The sequence below is a fragment of the Podarcis melisellensis genome (assembly GCF_964234715.1).
Source record: "Podarcis melisellensis genome assembly, chromosome: 7".
Taxonomy (NCBI): domain Eukaryota; kingdom Metazoa; phylum Chordata; class Lepidosauria; order Squamata; family Lacertidae; genus Podarcis; species Podarcis melisellensis.
Window position 1 is genome coordinate 50,931,112 of NC_138539.1, and position 21,761 is coordinate 50,952,872.

Below are 21,761 nucleotides of genomic sequence, written 5' to 3' on the forward strand. Positions count from 1 at the left end.
ATTATTGTAAAATTGTATTCTGGGCAGCAAGGCTAGGTATCAGTACTAAGAACATATTTGAGAATTATCAATGATCAATAATTACATCATTTCCTTATCTCCCCCCCCCCCCGCTTCTTGAGAAATGACATTTCTATAAGAAAGCACACACACCAAAAAGTATATCTCTTGCTTATAACTTGCTTGAACAAAACCATTGTAATAGCATACAATGATTTGGGTCTTTGGCCTGGTCTTTATTGGAACAGGGCTAAGTGGCTTTCCTTTCTTGTTCCGTGGCTTTGGTTTGTGCTACGTTTCATAACACAGGGGTGAAGGGATGTATTGGCATCTAATGGATAACAATCCACTGCTTCCTAAAATTCTATCCCCTCCCCCCAGTTAATAATGGATATAAACCTTGTAGACTTTCTCACATTGTCTTCCTCCCATGATTTCAGCATAAAATGAATATATCAGATGAAGATTAGTTAGCAGTGGAAACTATTATGTCTTCCAAGCTTCGGGTTTTGCACAAAAGGACCACAAAAGAGAGTGGGGAGGACCAGATGCTGACTGATGTCTGTGCTCAGCTCAGTCCAAAATGTAGGAACAACATTTAACAACATCCCTAAAGGACCTCTGCTCACATACATGGTGGGGGACCACAATATTACTTATAGGTTAGTCTGCTGTTATATAACATTGGGATCAATCCTAAATATGACGAGTCAGCTTAATTTATGTCACCTCAAATTTAACCAGTATTAAAGTATTCCAGATCCAAACTCCATGTGGAGTGGGGCTGTTGCTGGTTGAGCCAGCCTAAGCCTGGCAAATGGAGAGCAAAATTTTAAAATAGAGTGTGACTTTCATCACCCTTGTTGCCATTGTAAATTCCACCAGCTTGCCAGGTCACATTAATAGAGCTCAATGGAGTATGAATCCAGCGTAAATCCTTCATCCTCCGATCCTGTTCCTGCTATTCCTGTAGAATGCCTCCCCCCCTCAACTCACTGGCTTAGCCCTAACCTAGCCAGGATGAAGGAGTTACACCAGTGTATCTCCAGCTGAGTCATGGTTGGGGACGCACACAGGCCTAGCCTGGTTGAGCTGAGAACCTGCTGCCTGAGCCAGAGATTTGCCCAATCCTAAATTGCTCATTCCCAGCAGATCTAGAGTTAGGACAGCACCCTAATTCAATATTTTATGTTATTCCACATATCTAGCATTTATTGCATATATTTATTCTATACTACTGTATGTATATATTGTTTTCTACTCTAAACTCTGAAATCCCAAAATTTTCTTCTGTGTATACCTGCATCGGTTGGAACAGGACTTTCCCTCCTTTGTGAGTCTAGCTGGAATGATACCTTTCATTAAATTTCAGTGTTCACTTACCTTCAAACAATTTTCACTTGAATCTGTTGTTAATAAATAAAGGGAAGCAGGTCTGATCTGAAGCCAATTTACTGTTTATTGCATTCTGTTAGCCATTCTCAGCCTGTATTGAAAAACACAATCAAATTTCCCATACATTAAGAATTCAAAAGGAACAAAGCAAGAAAAGAAAATCAGGAAACAATTGGCTTGTCTTTCAACATCTCATTAAATAATGCCAATTAATTAATACACGTTGCACACCAAGCTTCTTAGCCAGTGTGTTCACATTTCCACTCACACTTCTTTGTGTTGTGTTGTTTGTTACTCCTTCCCAGTTCAGTCCATACCAATATGGAGAAGGGTGTCTTGTCAGACAGAAAATCAGAGTCAATGCAGAAAACCATTTTACATAGTTTTTTTAAAGCTCTTATTGCTTTTCTAAGCTTCTCATTTATATTTATATTTTCATCTTTCCTTAAAAAGGCAAGCAAAACATACTAGCCCCAGTCCCAATATCCTCCTGATCTCTCTATTTGGCCCTCAAGACTTTCCACAGGACACACCTTGGCCCTGACCCTACTCTGCACACTCCTCAAATGCTCAAGGAATGTGTCCTTGAGCTATGATAATGCTTGCCTAGATAGAGGAGAATTCCTGTAACAACTAAGCAGACACCTTGCATTCTATAAAGAAGCACTCCACCAAAGCCTGCTAAAAACCAGTTTGTTGATATCCCACCTTTTCCTGCTCCTGCACTGAAAATCAACACAATGGGAAAACACACATCTTAGAGCTGGGCTGCACAGTCACTACATGGGGCCTGTTTAAAAGCACCTTCGTGATGCAACTGCTCTTCAGCATTAACCCCTCCAACTGAACAGACTGTGAGCTGATTTATATGTGACTGGAGCAAAAGAGCAAAGAGGAAATGCTCACATCATTGACTCAGACTGCATGGCTCTAAGTCCAAGCATTACTGTAGCAGCATGGGTAGAGTACAGAGAAGATACTCTTACATTGCTCTAGGAACAAATGAATCTACCATCTCTCCATGCCAGCAATGGATGTGCTGTGGAAAGGCTCCTTGCAGTCCAGCTGATTCACAGCATGTCAACCAACATCTCTGGTGAGAAGTGGATTGGCAGCCTGCCTCCAACCCCAAGAACACATTCATAAGGAAGGACAGGTGAAGCCCCTGCTTCAATTCCCAAGCTTCCACTGCTCCCTGGATAGGCCCATGCCATCCTCAAATATGTATAGCATTGTTCCATTTTTCATTCCCATTGGGGCTTTGGCGGGGAAAATGGATTCATCTTGTCCTCTCTTTGCTTCCTTGTTAGAATTTGACAACAAGAAATGAAAAAGGAAGGGGTGCACATTCTGCGCATTAGATTACATGTAAAAGGTCACCATCAATTGGTTTAGTAGTATCTGTCAAACAGCCAGAGATAAATGTATGCCAGATTTCTTAGAAATCATGTCGCTGATGCTTAAATCACTGTAGGGCCTATTTTCAGCTGCTGACCTTTTCTAGTTAGGAAAGATGTCACAGCAGATCTCATACACAGAAGCCCTGAAACAAAAATCTTTAAAGAGGAATTTCAGTTCAGCGTGGGCACGTAATATGGTAAACTGTTTAATCAAACCAAGCTTTATGTGGTATCTATGGTCTGTGGCATTCTGTGTGCTGCGCTGGCTCGCCAGATGCAGCTTGTCACGCTGGCCACGTGACCCGGAAGTGTCTGCGGACAGCGCTGGCTCCCGGCCTATAGAGTGAGATGAGCGCACAACCCTTGAGTCTGGCAAGACTGGCCCGTACGGGCAGGGGTACCTTTACCTTTACCTTTATGGTCTGTGGTAACTTTCGCATAATCAAGAAATGTGATCTAGCTGAAGTATGATGGGAAAGCAGAAGGGACCATAATAAAAGCTGTGGCAACAGGTTCCACCACTTACCCATGTGGTACCATTTCTTTTGCTCAAACCCACGTATTTGTCCCATGGCCCTTGGACACACACAGAATAAAACTCTGTTGCCAAGTGTGGAATATTTATTATCTGATGGTTAGATTTACATTACAGTGAACATGAGGCCAGCCCTGAAACTAATAAGCCAACACTGAATTATTCCTTTTGTAACATGTAGGTAAACTTATTCACATCCTGATACCACAAACTAGGGGAAGAGCTACAGCTCAGGTAGAGCAACTGCTTTGCACTCAGGAAGGGCTGAGAATATCTGCTAGATACCAGATGTACATCTGGAGGACTTCATATTGGCTACTCTTGATTTAGACTTAAATTCAAGAGCTACCCAAAGCCTTCTGAAATTTTGATGCCTGAACATGAGATTTTGGCATTAGTACTGCATCAAGCTTGTTAGGGGGTGAAAAGGCACTGGCATACACAAAGTATACCAAAAACTCCACTTGGTAGCAGAGAAACTTGTTATTAACTAGAGATGGGAGAATCTCTTAATTTTGATTCTCTCACTTATTCATTTTTCCATTCTTAAGCTCATTTGTCCACATTTCCACATCAATTTGAATTTTCTTAAATGGTTTTCATGAAAATTCACCTACATTTTAGTGCAAAATTCTCCTAACAGACACATTTTTGTATGACATTTTGCCCAACATACACATTTTTGCAAGCAATTTATCCTCATAAAATACGTTGTTGTATGCTATGGTACTCATAAATGCATTTTATGGACACACAATGATTTGGCTGAAGAAGTGCACTGCAAAATTCAAAGAAATGTGAATTCTGATAGATGGCTAGGTGCGGTTCACATAATGTTTTGGAAACTGTAAAGCAGATAAGTTCACCTTTAAATGCAAATTGAATAAAATTTCTCTCCATTCCTCCTTAGAGATAAACACCCACTTTTCTGTACTACTGTTGTTCATGCACCAAATTTGATATCATGGGTGCATAAAGCACAGGTTTCTCATGTCAGTATCAGTTGTTTTTCCTACTGGTTTCTTTCACCTGAAGGTATTTATGCAGTTGAGTTTCAATGATGAAACTAGATTTAAGTGCATATTTAGAAGGATGGCTGTGTGTGAATTAGGTAGCCTTGCCCTGAAATGCTAAGTGAATTGCATCCTATCCTCGGTCCCCATTCGTCACTCATCACTCACTGCTCTTCCTCGTAGCTTAGCGGGTATCCCTTGTCTTAAGCATCTTGAAATGGGGTGAGAGAGTGTAGAGAAAGATAGTACACTTCTTTGCATGCCCTACTTGCTGCTTTCAGCTTCTACATAGTTCATAAAGGTGAAGACATATAACTCCTGGGAACTGAATGTTTAGGCCTAGATGCCTGATGCATAAAAATCTGCACTGTACACATATTACCAGTCAGGAGCCGGAATGTTTTCCTACTGAAGTTGTTATTAGCTTACTCCACCCTTGTGAATTCTCTGAACTCGAATATCTCAGCTTGTCTGACATTTATTAGTAAAGTCCACATTTTATCTACAGTCATGTGAGGAAAGATATACATTTTTATTACAGTTAACTCAGGCAAATTTATCAAAGCCACCCAGAGTTCTGAATATCAAACAGCCATTTGAAAAGAACCAGGAAGTCAGTCAAGGAGAACCATAATGTTATTCCCAAATAAAGCCAAATATATCACCTGCTATGAGTGTAAGACATGAGGTGCTGTGGTCTTCCAGATGCTTTTGGACTCCAGCTCTCATCAGCCCCAGTCAGTATGACCAATGATTATGGATGATGGGAATTGTAGTCCAACAACATTTGAAAATCCACAGGTTCCTCTATCTCTGGTATAAGGAAGCAGTAAAATAAATTGCTTGGGCATAGTAAATATCTTTAATTATTTACTCTAGAGACTATATTACAAGTAAGTTGGAGGAAAGATGAGTGTGAGGAGAGAGAAGGTTTGGAAAATATGCTTTGGTTTTTGTTTGATATGAAAACCTTTCAATAAAACATTGAACACAAAAGATATTGACTAAATTAGGATGCCTGTGTGATGACTCTCGGTGAAGCTATACTTCAGCTTAGCAAACACCTTTGATACTCCTTGATACTTGTTTAAATCTTGTAATTAAAATATTACAATCCCACATAGAGCCTGCCATAAAATATATCCTTGTGAGAGTGTTCCCCCTGGGATTCATAACATTTATATTATTCTAACTAGGTGGATGACCCCAGTTGAATGTAGAGTCTGAAAAGTCAGTATATGGCATAAAGAGCCATCCATTTTATTATATATTTTTATATTTGTTGTGCTGTGATGGTTAAGGACTTGGATTTTCATAAATGTAGTGGGTTCTATCTAAGTTTTACTCAGATTAGACCCATTGAAATGAATTAACTTAACTCAGTGTCTCCTCAGAGAATGACATGCTGGAATCAACTGAATTATTCTTATTATTCTTATTCTTATTTAAATTTATATACCACCCTTCATCCAAAGATCTCAGAGCCGTTCACAAGATAAAAATACAGTAATATGTTGAAAGCTGCATATTCTAGGGTGTGCATAGAAATGTATGCTGTGAATACAGCATACAAATATGCAATCTACCTGGGGAAATTGCTGTCTAAAATTGTGCAGATTAAGGAAAATTGCATACAAAAATGGTGCATTAGGAGAAAAGTGCATTATAATGCTGACAAATCATGATATTTCTTTTTTTAAAAAAAATACAAGCTGATGTGGAAATGTGGAAAATTGAACTTAATATTGGAAAAATGAAAAACAGAGGGACTGTCAGATTTTGCCATCTCTAAGTGGCATCAGCTGGTAACACCAGTAGTGTGCTCATATCCTGTGGTGAAAGAATAAGATCCAAATGAATTTCTTTTTTTCCTCCTGGTTCCCCCGGGCTCAATGCACTCACAGAAATGAGTGTGGGGGTGGCTGTTGGATCCGGTGCTTCCTAATAGTTTTGCATATTAATTCTAACCATTTTCCTCTTCTAGAAGCATCCCTCCAAAAAGGATACAAAGGAAATTGGCATGTGCTGTGTAACAGATGGATTGTCTCTCTGCCTCCTCCCAACACATACTCAGGCTGCAATCCTGCCAGCCACACTTCCTTTTGGATTTGTTCGCTAGTGTTTTAATAGCCACTTTGGCATTTACACCACTGCCCACTCCAAGATCAGGGAGGGAGGGGCAGCAATAACTAGTTTTTATAGATTAAAACAGAACACAATATCACAGTCTTAAACCAAACTGTAGGAAAGGTTCTGTATAAGACCATCACATGTCTGCTTGAAATGTGTCTAGTTGCAGGTGAAAATAAAATGCCTTCATGCATTACCTGTGCAAATGGGGCTATGTTGATGAAAGGGACATGGAGCTGAGCTCTGCTGACCCAGACAACAATGTATAGTTATTCCTCTCAGTTACCTGACTTTCAAATTATGTATAGGGCTCATTGCTATGTACTAAAATTGCATCCTAAATTTTAATCTAACATCGCAGCTTACCTGCCATGCTTGCCCTCCTCAAACTAATCATCAGCACTGAGACCTATATATTGTCATAAATCTGGGGGTGCAAGACACCCTAAATTCCAGATTAAGCTAGTGTTAGAATTTAATCAAGGTTTGGTTTATTAAAACCGAGAAAGAGCCAGACCCATGTGTATTTGAGATTGACCCAAGTGTGTATTTGAGCCGTGCTAGACCTTGCTAATCCTTTAATTAAGCCATGTGTTACAGCTAATTAAGGTGGCCAGTGGATTAGCAGGTCAATGTTAGGAGTGATATGACAAGCAGAAAGCAAACGGGCAGAGAAAATCACCAATATCTTCTTTGAATCCAATGCTGCTCTTATGGAGGAGGCAAGACCTTCTTGGAGTGTAACTCTGGAGACCCCTCCATCATACACTCAAGTTTTATATGTGTGTAAATAAGCCATATATCATAAAGACACCACAGTCTCCACTGTGCCTCATTTCTCAAAGGAAACACAGACCCTGGTGGGTAAAACATACCTGGAATTCCCTGGAATCTCGTACTGTTGTGATTGTGTAACAATGTTCAACACTGGTAAGAAAGAGTAATCACTGCTCTACATCATGAGGACTATTAAGGTGGTCAGAAATCTTGATCATTTCGAAATGCCTTTCGCATGGTCCACTATATACTCAGACATTAAGGGGACTGAGGTCAGTGGGTAAGTGATTCTTTCTCCTCACCACACACATCGGGTATATGATTTGGAAGAGGAACACAAGTGTACCATCATGGCCTGCCTTCTTGAGCTCTGTCCACCCCTCCATATAATGTTAGACTATAACTCCCCAATAAGTGGCCATGCCGGCTGGGGTTGATGAGACTTACAGTCTGATAACCTTTGGAGGGCACCATGTGGGCTAATCATGCCTTAGTGATCCAGATTTAGATTCAGATGTGCTGTGAACATCTTTTTAAACACACACACTCTTTAAAAGGCACAATAATGTATTGAAGGTTGAATGTAACTTTTGCCCCTCTTCTTAGGCACTTCTGTTGCTACGAGCCTTGTGCTTTAAAGTCCTTACAATTGAATTTACCATTCCCCAGACTTCTACAATCTATGCTGGGTTATGCTGAAGTCAAAATTCTACTCAGTAATTACTCCACTATAATTACAAGCTTACCTTTGGTAAAAGTATATGCCAAAATAATAGAATAGATTGACACCAACAGTCATCAGAGAGAGAGATCTTCACCCAAATTAACACAAGCACTGAAAAGCCATTAGTATGTAACACAAAGACCAAAAGGTGAGAGCAGCTAGTTCAGCAGGATTTGCTAAAGGAATAATTTAATTTGCAGTCTAATTTTGGGCCATGTTACTATGACAGTAGAGGATGGCTGGAAGAAAAATATGCAAAGGAAACTTTTATTTATTCAGGCTGCCTACACCCTTTAGGATACATATGCAGATATTTTTAGTTATATCATACATAGCCTCCCCCCGCCCCGATAAAATTGCCTGAAGTGACACTCTCTCTCACACACATATCCACTTATCATCATCACATGCCCTAAAGGGAACACAAAGGGGAAGTAATTGTATGTTTGTATTTTGCTTCTTCAAAACAAAATAAAAATATCCCATGATACATCCAAACAGTTCCATAAGATCATGTGCAATGTCCACTACAGGATCAGCTTCTTAGAAATAACTTTAACTTATAAAAAGAGCTGACAAACATACCTCGCTTGCTCTCATGCTCCATTTTGCCTGCATCCCATCCCCAAAACTATGTGCTCCTGGACAGCCATTGACATGTCCTCACTCTCAAAGAGTCTAGGAACAAAGACTCAAAGGCAACTCCCTTCAAAATGGTGATTTGCAATTCAATACCTTTGTCACTTGATCTAAGGTTAAACCCCCAGGACTTAGCTAGCAGAAAACAACAATAGTTAATTATCAACTCAGTTAAAGCTTAGAGTCCCGTTCTTGGCTTCAATGTAGCCATGGAAAATCTCCATATTAAAGCCTTCAGTAATACATATTTAGGCATTCATCATTTCAGTGTTACGTATAAACCAATTATATTTAAAATCCTATGTGCAGAAACAGCCTACTGTACAAAGGTGAATTTTACATTAATTACTCCACCTACTTTTGCCTCTGGCTCTGACTCACACGGGCACATGACCCTTGGGCTGAAAACCATTCCCCACTACTGCTGTATAATATGTCTGGATAGAGACCATTGTTTACAAAGGTCTCTGGGAGGCATGTTTGTCCCAGACTGGTAGCTCCATAGCCCAGCCCAGCAATGGGATCCTTCTTCAATACAATGATTTTCCCATGTTCTCATTTATTTCAGCTGCAGAAACTCTACACTTTTGTGTTCATATGCAAACTAGTGGGGAAGAAGACAAAAGCACAAAAAATCCATGATCAGATGAGGCAAATGAATCCAGTTCCGAAGAAGCAGAAATTATATTTACGTCAACTGCTATCAGCCATGACCCTATCATACAATAAGGAAAAATGAATGGGATGGAAAACCATGGGATTGGTCCTTTAGATAATGGACTGAAACAGGAAGGATTTCCCTTGAGTCTAAACCTTTGTTACAGTTCTGGAAACAAATTGAAACCATTATTTCCGTTCAATAAAACATGTGCCTTATGAGCTTGGCCACTTTGCTGGCATGCTGTGTGTGCCTTTTTACTTTGCTCTTTTGGGTCATCAGACTGAGGCTGTAGGCAAGAATCCATAATGCAGCTATGTGGGAATGTGACCTGAAGATACTGCTATGGTGACAGTCGCCAGATGGTGTGATTTGGGTGGGTGGGAAAAATCTCACCAGCTCTTCTTCTTTGAGTCAGAACAAATATTCAATCTGAGGCAAGTTATCTGAAATAAAATCTGATCAAGCGGCATAATTTACAGTACTTTCTGAAAAACCTACAGCTGCTTGTACATATTGGAAATGCTGTTGATCCAGTGGGATGAATGGCCTCCCATACCTGCCCTCTTCCAGGGAATGACCCTCTTCATCCTCTCCCAAATAAGGAGAAGATGAAAGTTGGATTTAGACAGCTAGTTACATAATTTCTTGCATTTATTCTGAAAGAGACAGTTGGTACAATCAACATATGAGATGGCTCTTTCAGAATAAATGAAATCATCATGTCACTGATTATGTGGATTTTGAACTGATTGTTGTTTGATAAGGCTATAGACACAATCACTTCTAAACAACCACAGGCAAAATAAGTGTTCTCGGCTTCTCTGCTGTGTTTCACAATTAATGACAATTAAATGGCAAGTTTAACATCTAAAGTGTAGATGGTGGAAAACTTGACTATGACTGGGCACAGGTTAAAGCCCAGACCTTCTCTCTGGTAGTGAAGGTGGTGGTGGGAAAAAGTATTTCTCCATCAATATTGTTGTTGTTGTTCAGTCATTTAGTCATGTCTGACTCTTCATGACCCCATGGACCACAGCACACCAGACACTCCTGTCTTCTACTGCCTTCTGCAGCTTGGTCAAACTCATGTTGGTAGCTTCGAGAACACTGTCCAACCATCTGGTCCTCTGTTGTCACCTTCTCCTTGTGCCTTCAATCCTTCCCAACATCAGGGTCTTCTCTTCTCATGAGGTAGCCAGAGTATTGGAGCCTCAGCTTCAGGATCTGTCCTTCCACTAAGCACTCAGGGCTGATTTCCTTAAGAATGGATAGGTCTGATCTTCTTGCAGTCCATGGGACTCTCAAGAGTCTCCTCCAACACCATAATTCAAAAGCATCGATTCTTCGGCAAGCAGCCTTCTTTATGGTCCAGCTCTCACTTCCATACATCACTACTGGGGAAACCATAGATTTAACTATATGGACCTTTGTTGGCAAGGTGATGTCTCTGCTTTTTAAGATGCTGTCTAGGTTTGTCATTGCTTTTCTCCCAAGAAGCAGCCATCTTTTAATTTCGTGACTGCTGTCACCATCTGCAGTGATCATGGAGCCCAAGAAAATAAAATCTCTCATTGCCTCCATTTCCCCCCCTTCTATTTGCCAGGAGGTGATGGGACCAGTGGCCATGATCTTCGTTTTTTTGATGTTGAGCTTCAGACCATATTTTGCACTCTCCTCTTTCACCCTCATTAAAAGGTTCTTTAATTCCTCCTCACTTTCTGCCATCAAGGTTGTGTCATCTGCATATCTGAGGTTGTTGATATTTCTTCTGGCAATCTTAATTCCTGTTTGGGATTCATCCAGCCTGGCCTTTCGCATGATGAATTCTGCATATAAGTTAAATAAGCAGGGAGACAGTATACAGCCTTGTTGTACTCCTTTCCCAATTTTGAACCAATCAGTTGTTCTATATCCAGTTCTACCTATAGCTTCTTGTCCCACATAGAGATTTCTCAGGAGACAGATGAGGTGATCAGGCTCTCCCATGTCTTTAAGAACTTGCCATAGTTTACAGTGGTCGACAGAGTCAAAGGCTTTTACATAGTCAATGAAGCAGAAGTAGATGTTTTTCTGGAACTCTCTAGCTTTCTCCATAATCCAGCACATGTTTGCAATTTGGTCTCTGGTTCCTCTGCCCCTTCATAATCCAGCTTGCACTTCTGGGAGTTCTCGGTCCACATACTACCTAAGCCTGCCTTGTAGAATTTTAAGCATAGCCTTGCTAGCGTGTGAAATGAGCACAATTGTGTGATAGTTGGAGCATTCGTTGGCACTGCCCTTCTTTGGGATTGGGATGTAGACTGATCTTCTCCAATCCTCTGGCAACTGCTGAGTTTTCCAAACTTGCTGGCATATTAAGTGTAGCACCTTAACAGCAGCATCTTTTAAAATTTTAAATCAACATTACACCTGTTCAAAGTTGGCCAGTTGATCTGTTTGAGATCCTGCCAGGCCTGGTGAAACATCATCAGGTTGATCCTTCAAAGGACTGTTGTGACCCATTTGCTTTACATTTTGCAGGAAAAAAAATGCTTGTCTCTGCTTTGCCTTAGGTGACCTACTTTTGACTGAATCAGAGGTGGAGGCAGCCAAGGTTCTGCTTGGTCATGTTGTTATGGATACTTTTGAGCTTCTGCAGCCTGAGGATGTAAACAAGCAGCTTGGCTGGATGAAGCCAGCCACCTGTGTTCTGCCTCCCTTGGAGGCACAGCTGGTGGGGAGAAAACAGTGGCCATTTTCATTTGCAGCACCCAGACTTTGGACTCCTACTCCAGAAACACTTTGATGGCCCCTTCCCTGATGAACATCAGGCATGCTGTTAAGATTTTTCCCCCAAGACAGTTTGTCTGTACTGATTTTCTCCTCCTGCATGGTTTTAATGTGCTGGCTCCTGTTTTACTGCTTATGTCATTCTTATGCTTTGACTACATTGGCATGCCTTTAATAGGAAGCCTTATTTGTGATGCAATGGTTTCTTATCATGCTCAACATGGGGTGAGCTTACTTGCTCAGGTTGCATTCCACATCTTAGCTCGGCTCTCCAGGCAACACACAACAGACTGGTATCATAACAGACTCATTTATTACTGCTGTACATAAGAAGACATTAACTGCTGAGGAGCCACTTGGCTTCAGTTCCAAGGCCTGCTCTAAGACAGGTCTCTGGGAAGAAAAAACTAAAACCTATATGATATCTTAATGCTATATATACACACTCCTAAAAATTAGGGCTGTGGTGTTGGTGTTTTTTTTAAAAAATCTTATAATCTATTAAGAAGCATCCCTTTGTAATGACAAAAGCTAAAACTGTCAAATGTTGCTGTCAAATTATAACAGTGACACCCACATTTCAACATCAAAATGTTAAAATTTGGAATGAGGATGGCATAGTGAAAGCCTGCATGGTCTTCAGGAGTTCTCTTCCATCATGATTTTCATCTGAACTTCCCTCTTTTCTTTCCCCTACCCTAGGATGTCTGTATTGTGGCTGGTAAGAGGCAAAAAAATATTCTGCCTATGTATCAACTAAAGTCAGCAACTATTTATGCATAAATAATGGGCAATGCTTTGAACTTTCACCCCTAGGTTAGACAATCACATACTTTGTTTTTTGGGTATTCTGGGAGGGGGGGAGGCCTTCAAACTGGACAAAATGCTGTTGTCAGAATTTTACTCACACTAAGTGGCCTCAGCATGTTGCAAGTATCCTGAGGGAGCTACATTGGCTCTCTGTCAAACATAAAATTGATTTTCAAATTGCTGTGATGGTTTATAAGGCAGGGCAGTTTGGGCACTGTGAATTTATTTGAGGCACTGCCTCAGCATGTGCTCAGTCTCTCTTTGAGATCATATGAAGCAAGTAAATTGGCCATTCCAAACACCACAGTAAGGTTAAAAATCTAAGGTTCTCACACTGAGCCAGTTTGTAGTATTGCAATACGACTCTAGTATGTGTTCAGTGAACAAGCTTTTCATTGTGTACTTCACTGACCCATCCCTATAGTACTATATAACGAAGTTCAGATACTTGTGGGAAGCAACTGATGGACATATTTTTTTCTAGACCTGTGCAGTCCATGTCTACTTGGAGGTAAGTCCCAAGTTAGTGTGCATTAGACTGAAGACTTATAACATAGAAGGCCATTATTTTTTCTGTATAAAGGTTGTTGTGACACCCATAACTCTTTACTTTCAGAAAAGGAAGATGCCTCTCCTTTTAGTCATTCCTGTAGTGGGGTTTTCCTAGCACTCAGATTTGAATTTAAAACAACTTTGTCTGTAGTTCTGTCTGCTTGCATGCTCTCTGATATCTATGGCAAGGCTGTATGTCTGCAAAGGGATCCCTGCAGGAAAGAGGATACAACCTACCGTAAATTTGTCATGAACTAATTGTTGGGGATAAGCAGTGTCCAGTGCACAGCGGAATGATGAAAAGTATGAGCCAACATGCTCTATACTACTTTATTTACAGTTCAAAGCTGGTAAGTTACAGAAAAACATTTTCCCTCTGCCAGAGCAGAGAAAGCGTCATCTCTCCTCTAAAGCACGGAGAGAATCACAAAAGTGAAACTGCAAAGAACAGTGAAAAACAGGAAACCAGTGTACGTCATATCCAGTCTCCCGTTCCCGTGGGAAAAACCACCAACAGTACAGACTCTGTGGAATGTAAACAACCTGTCTCGTGACAAGCACTTCGCTGCACAGAGAAGAAAGCAGAAACCAACATCCTCCCCCTTTCTGTGAACATCTCTGGGCAGCGTGTTCGTACAATATCAGTACAAACCCAACTTCTGCACATAGGTACAGTGTTGATCCCTTGATACAATCTTGGACAATACATCAGCAGGAATTTCATTACCTGGCATATAGGACACCTTTACGAGTCCCTTCTGAATACGTTCCCTAGCATGTTGCAACTTCAATTGCAAGTGCTTCGTGCTTTGCTTACAACCTTCAGAATTCAGCAAAGCCAAACATGCTTTGTTGTCCTGGTAAACCTGGATTGGACATTTGACAGGAATTTTCATGTCTTTGCACAATTGTAACAACCATTCACAATCCTTAAGTGAATAAGACAGTGCATTCAGTTCAGCTTCACAAGTACTTAAGCTAACTGTTGTTTGCTTCTTGCATGACCAATCAAATAGACCCTGATTGTACTTATAGCAAACTCCAGACGTACTTTTCCTGTCTGTAGTGTCACTTCCAAAACTTGCATCTGCAAATATCTCAAGACCACCAGACTTCTGATTGTTAAATCTCAGTCTGTAATGCATAGTGCCTTTCAAATACCGCGCTATGCGTTTCAGAGCTTTCCAATCCTTAACAGTAGGATTGTTGACTTGTCTGCTTAGCAAATTACAGCTAACAGTAATGTCTGGTCTTGAACATCTGGCAATGAAGTTTAGCTTGCCTAGCACACTTCTGTACAGTGTAGTGTCAGAAAATGCTTCTTCAGTGTCATCTACCTGATAACCTGTTGTCATCGGTGTGTCTACAGGGTTAGCATCCATCAGGTTTAGCTTGCTTAACACATCAGTAATTTTCCGTGACTGGTGTACTAGAATGTTACCATCTTGATCTCTCTCTATTTCCAGAGATAGGTAGTTGTTTACCTCACCAAGATCTTTCATGTCAAAGTGCTCTTTCAGTTGAGCTAGGGCGTTATTGTACATTGTGACATCTTTCCAAAAGAATAAAAGATCATCAACATAAAACAAACAATACAGTTTCTTTTGCCCCTCCTCTTTGACAAATACACATGGATCAGATTTCCCTTGCTTAAAACCTAGAGAAAACAATACTTCAGTGAGTTTTGTGTGCCAACACCGTGCACTTTGTTTGAGACCATAAAGGGATTTTTTCAGAGCACAAACAAATCCCTGTTTTACCTGTACGCCATCAGGTGGAAGCATATAAAGTGATTCACCTAGAGATCCGTACAGAAAAGCTGTATTAACATCATGGAGACTAATGTGTAGATTTTCTTCTGCAGCTAGCTTGAGCATAAGCCTAATGCTCTCATACCTCACTGTGGGTGAGTAGGTCTCGTGATAATCTTCACCTGGTACCTGAGCAAATCCTCTGGCTACCAATCTGGCTTTGTGTCTGACTATCTTGCCATTTTGATCAGTCTTCGCTTTGAAGACCCATTTGCTTCCAAGCAATTTCATTCCTGGAACTACTGGAACAAGTTCCCACGTTTTGTTCCTTTCCAAGGAATCAAGCTCAGCCTTCATGGCATTTAACCATGGCTCAGCTTCCTTTGAATCCAAATCCTGGATTTCTTGGAAACTTGAAGGTTCAAAAACCTTCTTGGAGCTTTTAACAGCTGTTACTGCTATCTTAGCAAACTCATCAGCAAATCTCTTTGGAGGTCTGCCTTTTGTGGCTCTCTGTGACCTGCGAATTAGCCTTAAGTCTTCAACACTCTCCTCTTCCTTCTTAGGAGAAAAGTGACCTATTGTGAACAATGGTTCCTCCAATTCTTGATCAGAGCTTTCAGAGGGTCGCATAGAGGCTTTCGCACTCTTGAAATCCTCTGAATCATCTGATTCAGTTTCAGACTCAGAATCAGAACCTTCATCAGTGGGTGTGGGTTGTTGTGGTTGCTTTTGACTATCCTCAGTCTCATCACTGTCATCAGGATAACATTGGAAAATTCCCACATTCTCCCCCCACTTGGCATTGTACTCAACACTTCTTGTGAGCTTAATTTCCTTAGAGTCAGTCATCATTATTCTGTAAGACCCTTTCTGATAACCTAGAAAGATACCATGCAATCCACGCTTGTCTAATTTGGAGTTTTGTGGTGAGTGAACCCACATGTCCGAACCAAAAATTTTCATGTGTTTGATGTATGGCTTCTTGCCAAACATCTTCTCATAGGGGGTACAACCAATCGCTGAAGATAACCTGCGATTATAACTGTAAGTGAAACATGAGAGAGCTTCGGCCCAATAACTCTCTGGAAGATTTGCATCATGCAGCAAGGTTTTTAACCCTTGAAGCAATGTCTGATTTGCCCGTTCCGCAAGTCCATTCTGCCATGGCGAGCGAGGACTAGACAAATTGTGTTGAATTCCTTTCTCAGTCAGAAAAGCTTCAAACTGCTGAGAAGTGAATTCTCCCCCCCCCCGGTCAGTGAAAAGAATCTTTATCTTCTTACCATGCACATTTCCCAACCAAGCACAGAATTCCTTGAACCTAGGAAAAGCCTCTGATTTCTGCTTGAGATTATACACAAAAATATACCTGGAAAATGCATCAATGAGAACCATGAAGTACCTATTCCCACCCAAAGAGGGCGCTAGTGGTCCAACCAAATCAGCATGAACAATCTGGTATGGTTCTGTAGCTTGCCTACTAGACACCTTACCTTTCGCAGCCATTTTCACCTTGTTTGCTGCGCATGCCTTGCACTTCATGTGGTACCTGCAGGGTTTAATAGTCATACCTTCAACCAAGGCAGGCATTTTTGATACTGCCTCAAAATGCAAATGTCCAAATTTTCGATGAAAATCGTGAATGCATTCTGCATGCAAACTTTTGTTAGAACCTGCAATGCAACAAGTGTCATCCTGCACAACATCATCATAATACAAAAGAAACAAACGACCAACAAATTCAGCATACAATTGATAATCATTTTTCTTGGTGATGATGCATCTATTGTTTTTAAAGGAAACGTCAATCTTCTTCTCAATCAGCTGTCCAACGCTGAGCAGATTATGTTTCGCATCCGGCACATAAAGAACATCCTGTATCGATAAGTCCAAACTGTGAAGAACAACAGTTCCGTAGCCTTTACTGGGAATTGTGTGGTCATCCGCCTGGTGAATCGCACCTTCCTGCGGTGTAAAAGACACGAACAGTCGCTTATCGTTGCACATGTGATGCGTTGCCGCTGAATCAACAACGAAGAAAAATCTAGACGTCTTCTGGACCTCTGCAACCTCTGCAACCTCTGCAACCTTTGGAGCGTAGCGTGAGACCATTGCCTTGTGCTGCGTTGTCCTGGACACCGGACCTTTGCCTTTGCCTCGGCCTTTTCCACGCGATGAGCTTCCGCTGCGCGGCCCTGGGATATTTGCATTCCCTCTTCATATGGCCTAGACGTCCACACGAGTAGCATTTCACTGCCTTCAAAGCTTTGGCGCCATCTGGTGGTTCCACTGCACTATGGGATGACGTCTGTGAAGTCTCCCCATTTCCCATGCAGCTATCACCCCGCCGATCTGCTTCATTCTGAATCATGGCAGTATCACAAGCTACTGTGAGTTGAGCATTTGGCTGACCAGTGGTATCAAATTCCCCACTTGCCTCATCCAGCCTTCTGCAGCTAGCCATCACTGCTGCTTTAAATCAGACTGCTTTATACAAGCTGTGTCTGTGTACAGCTGCTTCAATCCAAAAGCAAAATCAAAACAGCCTCTGCATGTGAGCCTGTGCCGCTCTGCTTATCTGCAGCTGCTTCAAACTGCATTCCAAAGGCAAATTCAAAGTTACTTTCACTTTCCCAGCCATCCAAGCCACTACGCTTGTGCCGTGGAAAACGGCTTTAAAAGTTCAAAGTCCAGCCATAAAGCCATTAATTAGAAGCTGGCAGGCTTCCCGGAGCAGTAGCACATACCTTCATCAATCATTTTGACGCGCAGAGCAGATACCGTGCGTTCCGTCTCTCTGCCGCTGTTCCGATCCTCCGTTTCTTTGCTCCTTTATTCTTCTGCCAGGAGCCCGACTTTTGGAGTCCATTCTCAAAACACTGCATTTTTCTGGGCCCATAACCAAATGTTGGGGATAAGCAGTGTCCAGTGCACAGCGGAATGATGAAAAGTATGAGCCAACATGCTCTATACTACTTTATTTACAGTTCAAAGCTGGTAAGTTACAGAAAAACATTTTCCCTCTGCCGGAGCAGAGAAAGCGTCATCTCTCCTCTAAAGCACGGAGAGAATCACAAAAGTGAAACTGCAAAGAACAGTGAAAAACAGGAAACCAGTGTACGTCATATCCAGTCTCCCGTTCCCGTGGGAAAAACCACCAACAGTACAGACTCTGTGGAATGTAAACAACCTGTCTCGTGACAAGCACTTCGCTGCACAGAGAAGAAAGCAGAAACCAACACTAATATGCCCCTCCCTTTATCCCAGATTTCCAGAATTTGTGGTTATAAATGGTGATGTCAGTTATTTCCATTTTGACTATCTGTGAGGATCTAGATGAGTGGTACCACATGATGCAGTTTTGTATCAAACCATGCCTCTCTGCCTTGCTGACTTGTCTTTCTAAAATGATGTACCTAATTATGATTTTCCAAAGCCACATTTTGCTGTTGCTTTGAGAGACATTGTTTAAGGCCCTTGCTTTTCTGCACATTTGGATGCAGACATGAGATAATATATGGGATGAACAATATAATCTGTCCCATCTCTATCTGCAAGGTAATAACAAATAATTATCTCTTTAACACGATGGCTACATTTTGACTCCATCCCTATCAGCCTGATATCAGCCCTATTTCTTGTAGGTGATCCTCTCAAGGAGCTGAGGCAACTACTGACAGCAACATTAACCTCAAGGTGTTTCATCTTTGAGGGCAATGAAACTTTCTGTGCCCCAGGGAGGTTCCCATTCCACTTCTTTCCCACCACACAGGCTTGAAGGTTGATTCTGGCATCTTCACCAGGAACAGGTCTCACCAACATTATCCTACTTACTATTTTCCTTTCTACCTCAGTCACACTGTACTTATCCAGCGCAGACATTTTATTGACCTCATCTTCAAGATGAAGAAACATTTTTCTTTAAATCCCATTAAAATTCTCTGTTTCAATAATGGAGAATCTGTGGCCCTAAATATGTTGTTGGGTTCCACTCCCATGATCCAAAGCTAGCATGATCAATGGTCAAGAATGATGGGAGTTATTGTTCAGTAACACTTCTAAGGCCAACCTTTTCCCCACACCACATCTTTTTAATGTACTCCCCCCCCTCAAAACATATTTATCCCTCTCTTCTTTAGGCAATTCAGGCCTAGCTTTACTGAAGTGGTAAACTTGGGTTGAAGATGGGAGCCTAAGAATGCTGCTCGAAACAAAAATATCATTCACATAGGGAAACAAGCAATGCTAGGAAGGTAACCAGAATATGTACTTGTAGAGTCTAGTTTTCTATGTGTGGTAGGTTTTTGAAAAACAAAGAAACCCAGCCACATTAAATCAGCTTCACTCTGAAATGAAACAGTCCAGACACAGGTTTACTACCTTTGTGAGATCAAGGCCTCCAAATACATCTTTAAAGTAATAGTTTTCATATTACCATAGCTCACATTAAATCTATTAAAGTCTTGGGAGATTTCAGGTAGGTATTGCAATACTAATTGTGAACAGATTATGATAAATCACAAAAGGCTGCCACAGCATTTCAAAGAAAGGGTGTATTGTGGGTTTTTTTTTGCTTATTCAATTAAGTTGTGATTTTATTGTGCATTTTTACAACAGATATCAACAATCCTGATGACATTTTCAATATGACTATCAATGTCTCTCATTACAATTACTTCAAGAGCTTTGAACTTTATGCTTTGACAGGGAGGAAAGAAACGCTGATGACATTAGATTTTATGTTTTCTTAACAAGCCTCTGTAGACTATGCTTTAAAAAGTAAAAGTGTTCCAGAACATAAAAATCAATTATAATTATGTGAGAAGAAAAGACGAGAAGTACAATTTCATCAACTTTCTGGAAGTTATCTTGACTGTGTGAAGAAGAGTTAAAATAAAAGTAAAGTACCTTCATGAAATTTGGTATGATCAGACACTTTTCCTGGTGCTATGGCCACTCTATGGACCGCTGTGAATATTATAAATTTTCTACTTTGAAAATTAAAATGAATGTTTTGCATTTAACTTTTTTTAAAAAAAGTTTACACTGTAAGCAGCAAAGCAAGCTTATTTCTGATGAGATACCATATCTTGATGCTACTATAAGAAAAAAGGCCTCATCTTTACTGAGCAAGTCCTGGGGAAGATAGCTGTGGAGGTTCATATGAGAGGAGCTGGTTCTTCAGAAACCTTCTTCTAGGTAAGCAAGAAGAAAACTTACTTCTCAAAATAAATTAAATAACTCCAAGAAAATGTTTAGAGTTAGAAGTGGCATAAATATTTTCTCCTAAAAATAAAATAGTATTTGCTATAGAATGCCCTAGCGAAGCAATGCTAGAACTAAATCTAAGCTAATCTAAATGCAAATTCTTTGCACGTCAAGGCCTCGAGCCCGCCCCCATTCTTGAGAATAAATCACACAGGCACCAGAATTTGGGTTAATGGGTGATGCAGGAGGAGGAAGAGAGAGCTTCCCCGGCCCTGGGGCCATTTAAATTGCCCTAGCCATGCCCTCCTGGATGACTGAATTGGTCAGCCAGGGGCCGTGATGCTGCCGTGGACTCCCTGTGATCTGGGGGCATCACCACGCCCCCCCCCCGCTGTACAAAGGGAGAGTGCACAGCCAGACTGCAACCCCGCCCCCCTGGGATGGGGAGCAGATTAGTGTTTTCCTTGTTAGCATGCAAGAGGGGAAGTGGTGACCCCCTCAGTATTTCCCTAGTGGATGGAAAAGATGCTCAAATTAAGTTTCGAAACAGTATCCTACATGGTCTAAGGCTGTACTTGTAGTAAAATCCCCATGTCCTCTTTGCAGTTGTCATTTTGCAGGATGCCATTTTGAACCAAGATGGTCAGCAGAACCTTTCAAAACTAAAATGATTTGGGGGGGGGGTTCTTAGAATTCCTGAGCAATGCTGGGTGTGAGGCTGCTAGTCCTTTGTAATTAATTAAAATATATATTTAGTGTTTTGAACTGTTATGTAATATCAACAAATCTGTATGTGTTTGGATATTATTGTCAAAGCTGAGCTCATTATAAGCAATCTTTTTAGTAACCTTAACCAAAATATTTTCAAACTTATAATATTGCAGGTATTTCTTATTATTTTTTAAAGCCTACCTCTCTTTAGTTCATCTTCTTTTGCAAAAAAAAGTAATTTTATTTATTTAAAAGACTATGCATATTGAAAATAAAGTTGTTGGTAAATATTTCTAAGTTACATAGGTAAAATATAAAAAGTTTTGTCCCAAATGAAAACAAAATATAATAGAATTTAATATTCAATATTCCTCAGGCATTCTGAATTAATTCAGCACTGAAATATAAAAAAGACCCAAAGAAAAGGACTCATGAATGAAGTCAAATACATTGTTTTAGCATCCATTATTATTTTTCTCGCTGAAACCCAGGAGGAGGGGGAATATTGATTTACTACATTTGTAGCCGTTAGTTATCATTGATTTATTATTTCTCTTTCTGCTATGAATCTACACCATCAGACTAAAAAATAGCTTAACTACACAAATTCTCAATTTGTATTTCCCAAACTAACCCTTCTAAAATATCAGAACAATTGGCCCTTTTGACACAAGCTTGAGACA